The 13,120-nt window shown below is 35.8% G+C and overlaps 1 protein-coding gene across 2 annotated transcripts in view; it reads right to left on the bottom strand.

The window, feature by feature from the left end:
- The window catches only part of PHACTR3 (phosphatase and actin regulator 3), a 116,576-nt gene that overhangs the window by 82,432 nt on the left and 21,024 nt on the right, over positions 1–13,120 (bottom strand). The window lies entirely within an intron of this gene.

Here is a 13,120-nt window from a genome sequence, read left to right as displayed (position 1 = left end):
TTCGGCTCAGTTTTCTAAATGAAGAACCAGATGAAAATCTGCAAATCAACTTCTCTTTGTTGCAAAAGTTTCTCTTTTTGTCTCCTGTAGAAGAAGCCAGAAGTCACTGTTTAACCAATACAGATTTTTCATTAGAAATGCTGGAGGAGACCTCTAGACTTGGTTTAACACCAGAAAAAAAACACATTGGAGATGTTTTGGTCATTAAAGTGCCTCTAACCCCACTGTAACTTTCGGTCTGCTACCACATCAAACCTGTGATTCCTTTCTCCCAAGGCAATTTTGACTTATAGCACTGTCAGCAAACTGCTTCGGCACTGTTTGAAAAGATTCCAGCTTAAATTATAGTAGTGAAAGCTTGTTCTGGGCTTTTCCCTTACTATTTTTTCTAGAATGTTTAAATTTCATATTATTTCCCACCCAGTCTTAACCATACTTCCCAGAATTCAGGAAAAGTCTTTCCTTCCTGCAATCCTAAATGCCTTCATTAGGGAGACTTAACATTGAAGTGTTTTGGAAAGGCAGATGCTCCAGATTTAAAAGAAACAAGAGAGGACTCTCAGTGAACAGCTGCATTGCTCTCAGCTTCAAGCGAGCTATATCTCAGAATGGTTTTGTACATTATTTTGTCACTGGGAACATATTATTACCATCTAAATTTAAAAACACTGACTTTCTTGCATGAAGGCAAAAGCAGACTTAAAACCACAATGAATGTTCTGTTCAAGTATTCTATGCCAATGATGCAGAAAATAAGATCAAAGTGAAAACCAGTTCTTGTCTGAGAAGATCTTTGCTTGCAAGGTGTCTGTACAGAACTGGCCAAAACCACAGGTATAGGAATTCTTCTACACTTTCAAATACAATCACTATCCACAGTTCTGTGCTGAAATCTCATTCTGCAGCTGCTTCAGCTCTTTGTTGACTGCTCAGAAATATCTTGTCCCTACTATTGAGCAGTATTATTTTACATCTGCTAGTAGATTGAAATGTTGGACATTAAACCCATGTTCCAAAGTTATAATTTTTCAGTTCTAAAGGAAAATATTTTTAAAATAAACAAAGCACTATCTGCTTCTGTAGATATTAGGTCATATAATTCTTGAAATTGTGTTCTGGCAAACAATTGCACTTCAGAGCTCTGAGCATACCTCTTGCTCTTAAAATGGCTAGTGAACTTTCAAAATCCAGGGAGAAAATTTAAACAATTTTTTAAAAAATCTTATGAATTTAAACTAAATCACAGGGCTTTTTTTCCCAGTGAAATATATATTAACAGTTTCTTTCTCTAATTAAGTCTTCTTATGCATCTTCTACAACCACCCCCATTTATTTTCCAGAGCAGTTTAGCTGGTGACTGGATAATCCATTGCAACTCAGGTAAATTGCTCGTTCTGAAAAAAGTGCACTAATCATATGGATAAAGATTGATTCATTTTAATTCAATGAATACATGTAAAACAGAGACAGACTTTCAATCATAAACAAGACTTCAATGGACAGCCTGTTACTTATTCCCTGAGGGATACTTTAAGGAACAAGTTGAATGAAGTACTGTTTCAATGACTATTAACATCACTGGGAGTCTTTTCAGTAATGTCAGTGGCATAACTTAGGTAAAAAATTTTGTATACATATATATATAAAATATATATATATGTTCTACCTAAGGACTTCCTTACATTTTCTGAGTATAATTTTTGCATTTCATAAGTTTCTGATTCTCTCTAGAAGGGGAGCCAGCCCAAAAATTTGGGAACTTTGGGTTTTGATAAATCTGGGTTTCTTGATTGTTTTTATGTAATTATATCTGTAATGTGACAAGAGATTAAATATCTTAGAGAACTAAATGCAATGACAAGATGAAAAAAAAAAAAATTCCCATTTTTTCTTTTAGTATTTAGTAGAAGTTTGCTAGTGAGCATTATCCTGACCCATCAATCAGTGCCTGGCCGTTAATCTAACTGTTATTCAGTAAGTTCTTCCTATTATAATCTCTCAGGCATGTGCTTTAAAGTCTAATGATCTTTCTGTGTTGTATCATAAGAGAAAGAAGGATGTTGAGTCATCTTGTAAGTCTTCTTACCTTGTTGCTGGCAAGACTAGCCTTTTCTGAATGATTCCTGAATGGAGGAATGCTAAAATTGGGCAGGTAAATAAGGCTCTGATCAGAATACTAGACAGCTGGGTAAAGTAGGGAAAAGTGTAAGATAAATTCAAACAAGGAAAATGACAAACATCCCCATATCTAAAAGCATATTTCCTTGCTTGCATTGAAGTCCTTAGTTAATTTAAAAAAATAAAAAAAGGCAATTACTATCTCACCATTCTGTGTACAGAATTCATGCCTTCTACTTACTGAAGTTCTGGAAAAAGCTATGACAACCAAAGGCCTAACTTTCAAATGTATATAAAAAATATTAAGCAAATTCTCTGACAAAAATTAAAGAGACTAACCCAGCAAAGTTCCCAAACATGTGCTTAAATTTAAGCACATAGTCTTAACAGGGTTAATAGGATTCCTCTGTCAGTGAGATGCCTTATGCGCAAACATGCTTCTTTGAGTTTTAAAACCAAGTTTGCTAAGCTTCTAAATACTTGAAATTTAGGCACACAAGTTTGAAAATCTGGGAAAAGCTTCTTAAATGTTTTGCTGGAAAATAAAACAGATCTTGTCAGGTTTAGAAGTTTCTATGAATCATTCCTCTTTAGGCCAACCAAACTGGTTGATCAGCAATGGAGGAGTTGTGTCATGGCCAAGCAGGTAAATGTTGGAGGGCTTCTGAGGCTGACTCCAGCGACCAAGGGAAGTTGAAACTTTTGATACAGGACTGAGCTTACAAATGAATGAATGTACTGAGAAAGTTGATGTTTCGTACTCTTGCTGATGGGCAGAATTCCCCAAAAGCTTGGAATGACTTAACTTCAGATTCAGATTTTCCATTGCTATAAATAAAATAGAACTTTTCCTCCTTAACAGGACCCAGACTTTAATCTTACCTTTTTGCATGAGACTCAGAAGTCTCATTTTTACGCTTGCATATATGAAGTGCCTCTGGCAACATACACTGCAGGAATGAATAATATCTACAGTGAATTTATGCCTTTTTAAAGTATCTCTTTAAGAATCTGAACTCCCTTCATACACTTTGGTGTTCCCTATATACTGGAGAACTAAATTTTTGTTAAGCTTTTCTTAGCAAACATACTTCAAGTATGTGAATTTTGTAAAGCATCCTAAAAGTTTCATGTAAAATTGTGTGCATGTGGTAATAGTCTTAGATATAATATTCTACCTTTCAGCTGTCAGTAAAATGCACATTCATTTATTTATGAGATCATAGATCTTCTTTGGATTACAGCTAAAATATAAGATATTCTTTGCTAGTATCAAATGGTGACCCCTTTCATTAAAGCTGGGCAACATTCCATCTTCCAATGTTTTATTGTGCAGTTTGTTTAAAAGTCTTTCAATAAAAAGAGACTAAGTTACCAGTCAAAGTTACCAGGTAATGACTTGAATAATTGATGTAGCACAAACTTGGCATACAAAACCCTATATGGATACTGAAAAGCTTATTTCCCCATTGAGGAAGGGGGGGAGCGGAATTGGCTAGGTTACCTCTTGAATATCCAAGGTAGTTTGCTTCTGATTCTTGTTTTTCAAGAAAAGATGATCATGTGAAAATTTGTCTATGTATCAGAATGCTGAGTGCTAATTTTAGAACTCTTCAGATAGAATCAGCAGACTCTTTGAAACACACTGAAGAAGAAAATTGGCATTTAGGAACCCCTCTTAAACAGGTTTTAAATTAGGTGAAATTAGGACTATAACTTACTCAGTATTTCTTAAATACCCATAAATTTTGTTTGGACTCAATTTTGAGACTTTCTTCTATCAGATTTAATGCATACCTATAGAAGAGGCATATTCATAAACATTGGAAACTAGTCTTTAAACCAGAAACTTTGAGATTAGATTTAGAAAGACTGTAGAATGAAACATTTGTTCTATTGTCATGAGCCTGACGAAATTCCTCTTATTTTAAAGCTTGTTTCATTTGAATACCCTTAATATGCTTGGATTGCTTTTGTTACTACTTCAGTAATCAACATTTGTAACCTTTTCTGATTTGGAATTGATGTTATAGTAGAAAAAGAGAGACCAGATATTCCAATATATTCCTGGAAGTGGCTTTAAAATGTCCTAAAAAGTATTTCCAAAAGCTACAAAATTAATATACCACTCTCCCTTTGTCTCTTGATCAGCTCTAATTAGGATATTTTTTATTTTTTATAAATGTGGCAATAAGTTCCTTTTGTTTTCTCAATAAGGCCTTTTGTCATTTTTTATTTTTATCATCTGTCATAAAAATTTGTTGTATGTGTAAGCAATTTAATGGTTCACTGAAAAGTTGTTATGCAACTGAATTGTATAAAATCCTGCCCCAGCCCAGAAATTACTGTAAGAGGGAAACAGCGAAATGGTGAAAGGCTCAGAATTTAAATATGTTTTCTGTTTGTATTTATTACTTTTATATGTGATTTTGTATAGCTACTCTCTTTGTTACCCCGTGAGTGTAAGAGGGAAAAGAGGATTAGGTACCTCATGTTGAGAGATCAGGAATAAGATAGCTGCTGCCTATTCCTAGCACAGTCAAGGCTCTAGAGTCATAATTTAACCAATGGGGAACGTGTAATACCATATCTGTTTTACATAGGTCTGAAATGATTATTTCAAGAGTATGCCATTGCTAGCTCCATTTCATTGTTAGTTTTTCAAACAGAAGCCATTCAGTGTAATGCTGAGCTATTATTAAAATAATTAAGCCTGGACTTAACATTGTAGGTGAAGAATGATAAATGCAGTATTCCAACTGCACTAATGTCAGAACTCAAGGGCTTTCTATCAATACTCATTACAATCCTGTAAATTAATACAGTGGACAAGAAATATTTTCAATTGGTAAAGCTGTCATTGATAGAGCTTATTAGCTACTGTGACAGTATATACAGCTATTCTGACTGTGTGGATCAGGATGCAATTAATGCAAAGGGAAGATTCTGCCAGTATTACTCACTCACGTCACTAAATCATACATATTTCTGTTGACCATTGTTGTGATTATCTACACAGCAAAGCATTACTCTATGAATGAAAGCTGGATAATTTGACTCTAAACTGATTATACGTAAGTACTACTCTAAAAGAAGTGGAAGACCTAACATTGCATTTTTTATTTCACTGGCACTGATTTCCACAGGAATAAGAGCTGATCTTAAGGTATTTGCAGAATAAAGAAATGTAATCATGCTATACACTTGTTTCTGCAATCACAAGATATAACTTCATAATTCAGTTTATTTTCCAACCATAGCATCCTCTGAGAAACTAGAAACTCTTTCTTGCAAAGAACCTTTATATTGGACTAGGTGATCTTCTGTTATCACTTCCAACCTGAATTACCCTATGGTCCTATGATCTGTTTACGTAACCCTTACAAATAAAATCCATGTCCACATCCATCAATTATTTACCTATATTTTTACAGATGTCCTAAATGTATGTTTTTGACCTTCAGGCAGAAACGCTGAAGCACAATAGAAAATTCCACTTGACCAAAGATGGAAAAGCTTAGAAGCCTATAAATTATCCACTACTCTAGACTGCTAGAGTAACTTTTGTAAAACAAGAAATAGCAAGTCAGGTTCATTTTGGCTCAGTATAAAAAATGCAACCAGCGGAACTGGAACAAGTGTTGATAACCAACAGCTAGTATTGTTTAACTTCTTGGTATGAATTTTTGTATTTGCAATACAACTTGCTGGTTTGAGGTCCAAATAGATTTTTGAGGCAAGCTTTACAGATGTTACCTAATATCACACACAATATGTATTTCTCTTCTCACCTGTTAAAATAACTTCTAACATTCATCACTGCAGAGCATATCACTTGAAATATGGATGACCATTTTTTCACCAGCCAACATTAAAAAAAAGTGAAAACAGCAATGTCAAAAAGCAGTAGCACTGAACTGCAATTCCCTTTAAGAATTTCTCCTATTGCTTCTCACATTATATGAGCCTTACTTCACAATTTCTCTTGCCTTTTCATTTGAAATTGTGACGAACTTTCTAGAGTATAATAATGAGAAGGCAATTTGCACACTGTCTAAAAGTATGTATTTTGTTTGCAGTCAGTTCTGAAAACACAGACTTCTGTCCTCCCTATCCACGATAAATCATTAAACAACTGAATATAAGCATACTGTCCATTGCACAGGCCATAGAGCCTTGAAACCGTATTTTCATTGCTCTGAGGACTAAAACTGGCTATTGTTTTTATGCATATACGTAGATCCAAATTGGCATGTCATGAATTGTTGAATTTTTGTCTAATAATGCTTTCATGGACTGCTGTTTTGGGCCTTGCTTCATCAGCCTCCCTCAAAAATTGCTATAAGAATTTGAGACTGGCTTTACATTAATCAGCTAATAAGAGTAAGATATACCAACATGACATATATCCTCATACAGATACGTCTATCTCTAGCACTGGGTGTACCAGCGATACATTAATGTGTACCAGAGAAAGCCATTCCAACATTCAGCACCAAGGTCAGCTCAGGACTACACACAACCAATGGAAAAGGACCTTGATTCATTAGAAAGTCAAAACTCCCATCAAAAATATAGAGCACTCTTGAATTAATAAAACACTTGTTGGAAATAAGCAATCCTGATAGAGAAGATTTTATAGGAAAAAATCTAAACCTTAAATTTTACTCATTAACTATATTCTTTATAGTACATTCTATGTGGAATATAATGTAAATGGTTAGATGTGAGATACAGTTTGTAACTTTACTCTTAGTAATGCACAATGCAGCTGCCTGTATGTGTGGTGGAAGAAAAGCCAGATGAATTGTGCATTGCACTTGCATCTATTTTTCTTTGAATTGCCTATATACAAAATATGGGCTAAATTGTGCCTTTAGGCACAGTCTTGAACAAAGATCATAAATTGCACAATCTCAGAAGACAAGATAATGTAGCACAACTCCCTCTCTGCTTCATGATAGGCCAGGCACAAATTAACTTTTTCAGAAGCAGTCTACAGCATGTCTGCAATGTCTCAGATGCACTCACTAACCAGGGCATTGCATTGTTACAACAAAAGTCTACTTCTCTTCCCACTTCTCCTTGTCTACTCCTCAACTTCATCTTCCAGATAAGAAAAATGTCATAGGTAACAGACTGCATGTATGTCCCCTTATATCCAGACTGTCATGAGACAGACATACATTTTCACTCCCTTAAACAGATGTATGTAGTCTTTCACAAACCTAGAGATTCTTTTTGTGTAGGTTTAGCTGACTTATATTTCCTTTGAGTGTGGACTTCCAACATGGAGATGCATTGCATAGATTGAGATTAATCTATTCCTGACCTTAAACTGATCTATGTGCATGTGAAATGCTAACTCAGAAGGCCTCTAGGTATTTTACACATGTAAAAGGGCAAATGAGGTCCTACAGGGTTTATTATGAATCAAACCAGAGTGCGCTTTAATTTTTAGAGAATGAATTGTCGTAGGTTCTGAACAAGACTTTGGCAATCCACCAGTGACAACAAAGCTACACTGACAGTATAAAACTTCTAAAAATTCAAAGTGGTTGTGTAGATTATGTGTTGTGGTAGTAGACAATTCTGGTACATAGTCCAAAAAACTAAAACAGCAGTAAGGTTAGAAAATGTTCCCAATGCAGTAGCCTGGAATATGTAGTATCACTAGAGAGAACATGGCAATAATGCATATGGGAAATCCCAAAACAAAGAGGAAAGTCAATCACTGTACATTTACTTAAGTAACCAGATGATACAGTACTGCACACAAAGACATTTCAGCCTAAAAGTCATCCTTTACGTGAATCTAAGGGGCTTTTTTACATGGCAATGCTAACAAAATCTAATCCAAATTATCTAACTGTGTGTGCTTGGAGTAGTTTAATTAAACCACACTAAATTTGCATGAATATTCTCTCTTAGAATTAAAGTAATCTTAATTCAATTTAGGTTCATTTACTTTGGAAAAGAATAAAGCCAAATTAAATTGACCTCACTTTAATTCTCGACATGAGTGTCCACATAGATTTTAATAGTTAGTTAATCCACTGTACTCTCATAAATTAAACTGCATGGATTTTCATAGTCCGTGTTTATGTAAACAAGCTCTAAACACACTCTTATGTTATTTCAAGACTGTTCTATTTTCTATTACACTCCATATGGGCTAATTTAACAGTCACTAGGAGGAGCCAAGTATTAGCAGATTGTTCTTAACTGAGACTGTATTTTCCATCACTGTATATAAAAGACAATTTTTATATATATTCTCTGAATTACAGTCTTTAATATAGCCCTTCAGGTCTTAAGGTCTACTAATGATGAACAAAAGAAGCTAGATATGATTCTTTAGGGAAAAAAGAGTATTTATTTAAATTCCAAGTCTAAAAATTATATGCTTAAAGATGTTCCTTTGCAAAATACCTTATAGCATAAGAATTGGATTTTCTAGATAACAGATGCGCTAAAACTACAATTTGAAACAATTTTTGGACTATGTCCCAGCACAAATCAATCTTATGGATTCTGAAAACACTAAGACAGATCTTGAAATGGTAATTAATTTGATATGATTTTGATGTCAAAGAAGAAACTCTGATATATAGCTGTTAAGGCTCTAATTCAACAATTATAAACAATGTTTTTTTAAGTTTCACTGTTCCCAAACTTGTTGGGTCCCCTCATTACTTTCAATTTTTTAAATGTTCTCCTGTTCATGGGGTGAGAAACTCTATCTTTGGCTGCAACTCTGTTCAAATCACAGCTTGTTGGGCATGGTTCGTGTTAACTGTGATTTCAGCTGGCAGGGCACTAGATTAGCTGTTGATATCAAGCCAACATTTAATTTTGTTTTCTTGAGTCGTCTGTTGCCAGTTCCCATGACAACTGATCTTCTAGCCTTCAGATTTACTAGAGAAAACCATTAAAATGGCCAGGAGTACATGTAGAGATTCTCTGAAGTAGATGGAAGTTCAGCTGTTTTCTTCAATGGAAACTAAAAGATCTTTTCAGCTTTTACTTTAGCAACATGTGACTTCTGTTCATGAAAACACAGATGTTCTTGTATTAGAAAAATAGAGCGAATGGTAGTTTTTAACAAGAAATCTGATTTAGCATCTTTCTACTACATTTACAGAATGAAGGTCTTTGTGTCTAAAATCACGTGATGCAGAGGATAGGCAAAAATATTTTTCTATTCCCATTTGCATAGCAGTAATGAAAGATGAAATTTAAGATATGGATTCTTTTGATCTTCACTAGAGTCCCTGTACATTTCAATTTCTTGTTTCACAACTGTGTAACTTAGATAAAGGAAGTGTCTCAGGAAGACATCATCAGTGCACTAAGTCAACCCAGAGGTTGTAACAGATCAGAGGAAAAGGTCAATCAGAATGCTATGGGAGCTTCTTGAAACAAAAATACCTTTGGCTATAAATAGTAGTCAGTGTATATAAAATACGTACAACCCATATACCCACAGATTATGAAAGCATAAGAAAAAACTAAATAGCATATTGGATCACCAGCAGTCCTTCTAGTAGAATGTTAATACGCAGTGGTTATTACTAAGACCATCTCCGGTTGAGTTTCACAAGACTCTATGCAGGAGTGGTTTCCAAAGTCTGAATTCCACATTCCTCTTATACACTGTGTTTGAACCATTGTGAAGCACTAAGCACCCCCAAATCCATTTGAAATAAATGGAAGCACAAATAGAATAGAAGAAGGTACACAACTGGTTCAAATACTGTTAGACTTCAGAAAAAAACCCAGGCTGTCTCTTTACCTCTTCATTAGGTAAACATTTGCCTCTAGCATATGGGAAGAAAAGAAACAGCTAGACAACTTTTTCATTTGATGTGGATATTCCTCACTGCCCAGGAGCTTATACTAACAAGCATTATGTGCAGGAGGATGTCCTATTACCCCAGACCTCCACAGAAAGTGCAGCAGGCACTGCAATGCTTGCGAACTAAGGTGCGGACACAATATTCATGATTGCATTCTAAGAATTAATGGCCCTCTGCAAAGGCAATAGATGAGAAGTTTTTATGCACCCCATTCAGTTTACGTTTCATTATATTTGGATGACTTTTCCAGGCTGGTTCTTCAACAGCCATTCAAGATTGCTTTCCTAAATGTGAGGGTACATAAGCCTATCATCTCAGTTAAAACAGAGAATAAGGCAATTACCCTGACAAGAAGCTACCTTGCTTCTCTTCTCCTCCTCTGCCCAGTAGATGCAGTTAAAACATTTTAAAGATAATGGGGGTGTATGTGGGAGAAAGTGAAAGATAAGAAAAGAGCACATACCAGTTCCTCAGCTTGAGTTAACTATCCCCATTCCACTGAAAACAGCCATTTTTCCACCAGCTGAAAATCCAGCCCATTAGAAATCACAGGTGGTCAAGTATGTTTGGTACCAGTCATACTGCGTGTAACTAAGTGGCTTCCCCTCACAACAACTTTTCCCTCATTTCAGTATAAAGCCACCCTTTGCACTGGACTGTTGTGACTGGTAAAAACTGGTGTAAACCAATGACAAAATGAAGCACTGTGGCTGGGATGTATGATTGCCATCTTTCAATACTACAACGGAGATTAAACAACTGCATACGTTGAATCTGGCAGGTTTTACTGTAATGGTTCAGGCTGTGAATTCAGGCTCTGTGTGATTGTTTTAGAATGCAGTTGGCTCATGAATGTCATTGATGCAGATGCTGGCATACGTTCAAAATGCTGTGTTTCATGTTTTGCTTTTATCTTTAAATATATTTGAGTAGGTTTTTCTCTCTTCTAGACCAGCTCACATAATAGGTAGAGCTAAAAATGATCTAATAGCTTCAATGCCTTAGAGCTACTGCCATGCATGAAATTCAAACTGTGACTATAAAAAGAAATAAGGAGGGCTTTCTCTCCAATTCTAATTTTTAGCTATTTCTGTATTTTTTGAGAAAGATAGAACTTGTTCATGTTTCAAGTCAGCATCAGTTAAATAAAATGCAATCTGAAAGTTATTGAAGGTCATCTGGGGAACTGGAGGCAAAAGTCTGGGGGTTTTTGACTGGTTGAGAAGGCAGTAAGTTTAGAAAGATTGGTAGTTCCTAATTAAGGTTACAGAGTGCCCCAAATTTGGTTTTACAGCCCTTACTCTTTTAGCTAGATGCAATGATATCCACTATAGCTGAGCAAATAATTCCCGATGAGTAGTATATTTGCACCTTCTTATTTTCTATCTGCATATTCCCTTTAATTGTATTACAGTTTTCCTGACACTATCATCAACTTGTACTTGCTAGATTATTTCTGCAGTTTTCAAAACATGTATTGTATGAGCTCAGCAGCCAAATACAAGTGGCATTGCTTAGTTCTAGTCCAATACCTTATGTCAGTTCACTCTATGACTGAGTGCGACTCTTAATTAAGTTTATTTGCATGTGTGCAAAACATATGCTTGGTTATTCAAACCTTGCTTTGTACAGATGTTGCCTAATTTTGTTAAATGGGAAAGACCACTATAACTTTTAGTAGAAATTAGCCAAATTAGAATAGATTGAACCGTTTGAGTGTGTTCCCAGACGAACACGACCATTTGGTACCTTGCTTGGGAGAATTTAAATATTGTATCTATTTGCAAATGCTTAGAAATAGGAATTTGTGATCTTAATAAACATGGATTGTTACTGGTTTTACTGCATGCTTCATTCCAGCACAGGCTGAGTCAGTGTGTTCTGAGACATATGCATATTGAGACACTCCTGGAGATTGATTTTAGATTGAACCATAACCATTATGACTTTGGACAAGGCCACTGAGGATGCACACTGTGGGTAGCTAGCTGGTCTGTCCACCAGAGCATGCTTTAATTATGTCATCGGAGCCTTGGGTCATACTGTACAGAGGTAGGCTATGTTGTATCCTCTAAACCTGTTCAGTTTAATCAGAGACCAATATATTTATTATGAATAAAAGGAACAGGAGGATACTAAGAATTTCTTCACAGAGGCTTAATTGATAGTGCATTGGGTAATGAATGACTAATTAATAAAATGAAAGCAGAATATAATGGATTTGTACTTTGTTTGTACACAAAAGGCATCATTAGAACTATTCAACAATCATTAGCTCTGTCTCTTCTGCAGTGAGTCATTCTACTCCCTGAAAAAAGTCTAGCTGCATTCTAAACCTGCCAAACCATATAAATGATACAGCTAAAACTTTCTGGATTGTCCTTCTATAAAAGCTGGTTCTCTGAATTCAGGGGACTCTACCATTTCTTTTTTTTCCATTTCATGATGAAACAGGTTTTGATACCTCGAGGCTAATCTCAGCATAATTTTCCAAAAGTAAAGGTATACAGAGGAAAAAACCCTTACCCTACCAAACAGTCACATCAGCTATGGTCTCTTGGAGGACTCTACCAGGCTTACTCTGGAAAGGAACTGGCACATCTTAGGCGTGGAGAAACCAGGAGTAAGTTAAAGCGGATAAGCTTAATGACAGCTCCTGTGTTTCTGGTTCATCAGACAACCTGGGTGCCACTCAAACTAAAATTTGGCCCTTGGTAAATGGGAACAAGAAGACTTTGTTCTCTTCTGCTTCTGAGATGATCACACCCTAGAGGTATGCAGCTCCAGAATAAGCACTCCCTGTCTTAACCAATTTACCAATTCAGAACCAGTGCATTTGCCACATTTATGTGGTGGGTTGACCCAGGCTGGAGACCAGGTGCCCACCAAAGCCCCTCTATCACTCCCCTCCTCAACTGGACAAGGGAGAGAATACAACAAAAGGCTCATGGTTGAGATAAAGACAGGGAGAAATCATTCACCAATTACTGTCATGGGCAAAACAGACTTGACTTGGGGAAAATTAATGTAATTTATTACCAATCAAACTAGAATAGGGTAATGAGAAATAAAACCAAATCTCAGAACACCTTCCCTCCACCCCTCCTTTCTTCCCGGGCACAACTTCACTCCTGGATTCTCTA

This window comes from Accipiter gentilis, chromosome 14 (genome assembly GCF_929443795.1).
Source record: "Accipiter gentilis chromosome 14, bAccGen1.1, whole genome shotgun sequence".
Lineage (NCBI taxonomy): Eukaryota > Metazoa > Chordata > Aves > Accipitriformes > Accipitridae > Astur > Astur gentilis.
This window is presented reverse-complemented; position numbering and strand designations above follow the sequence as displayed.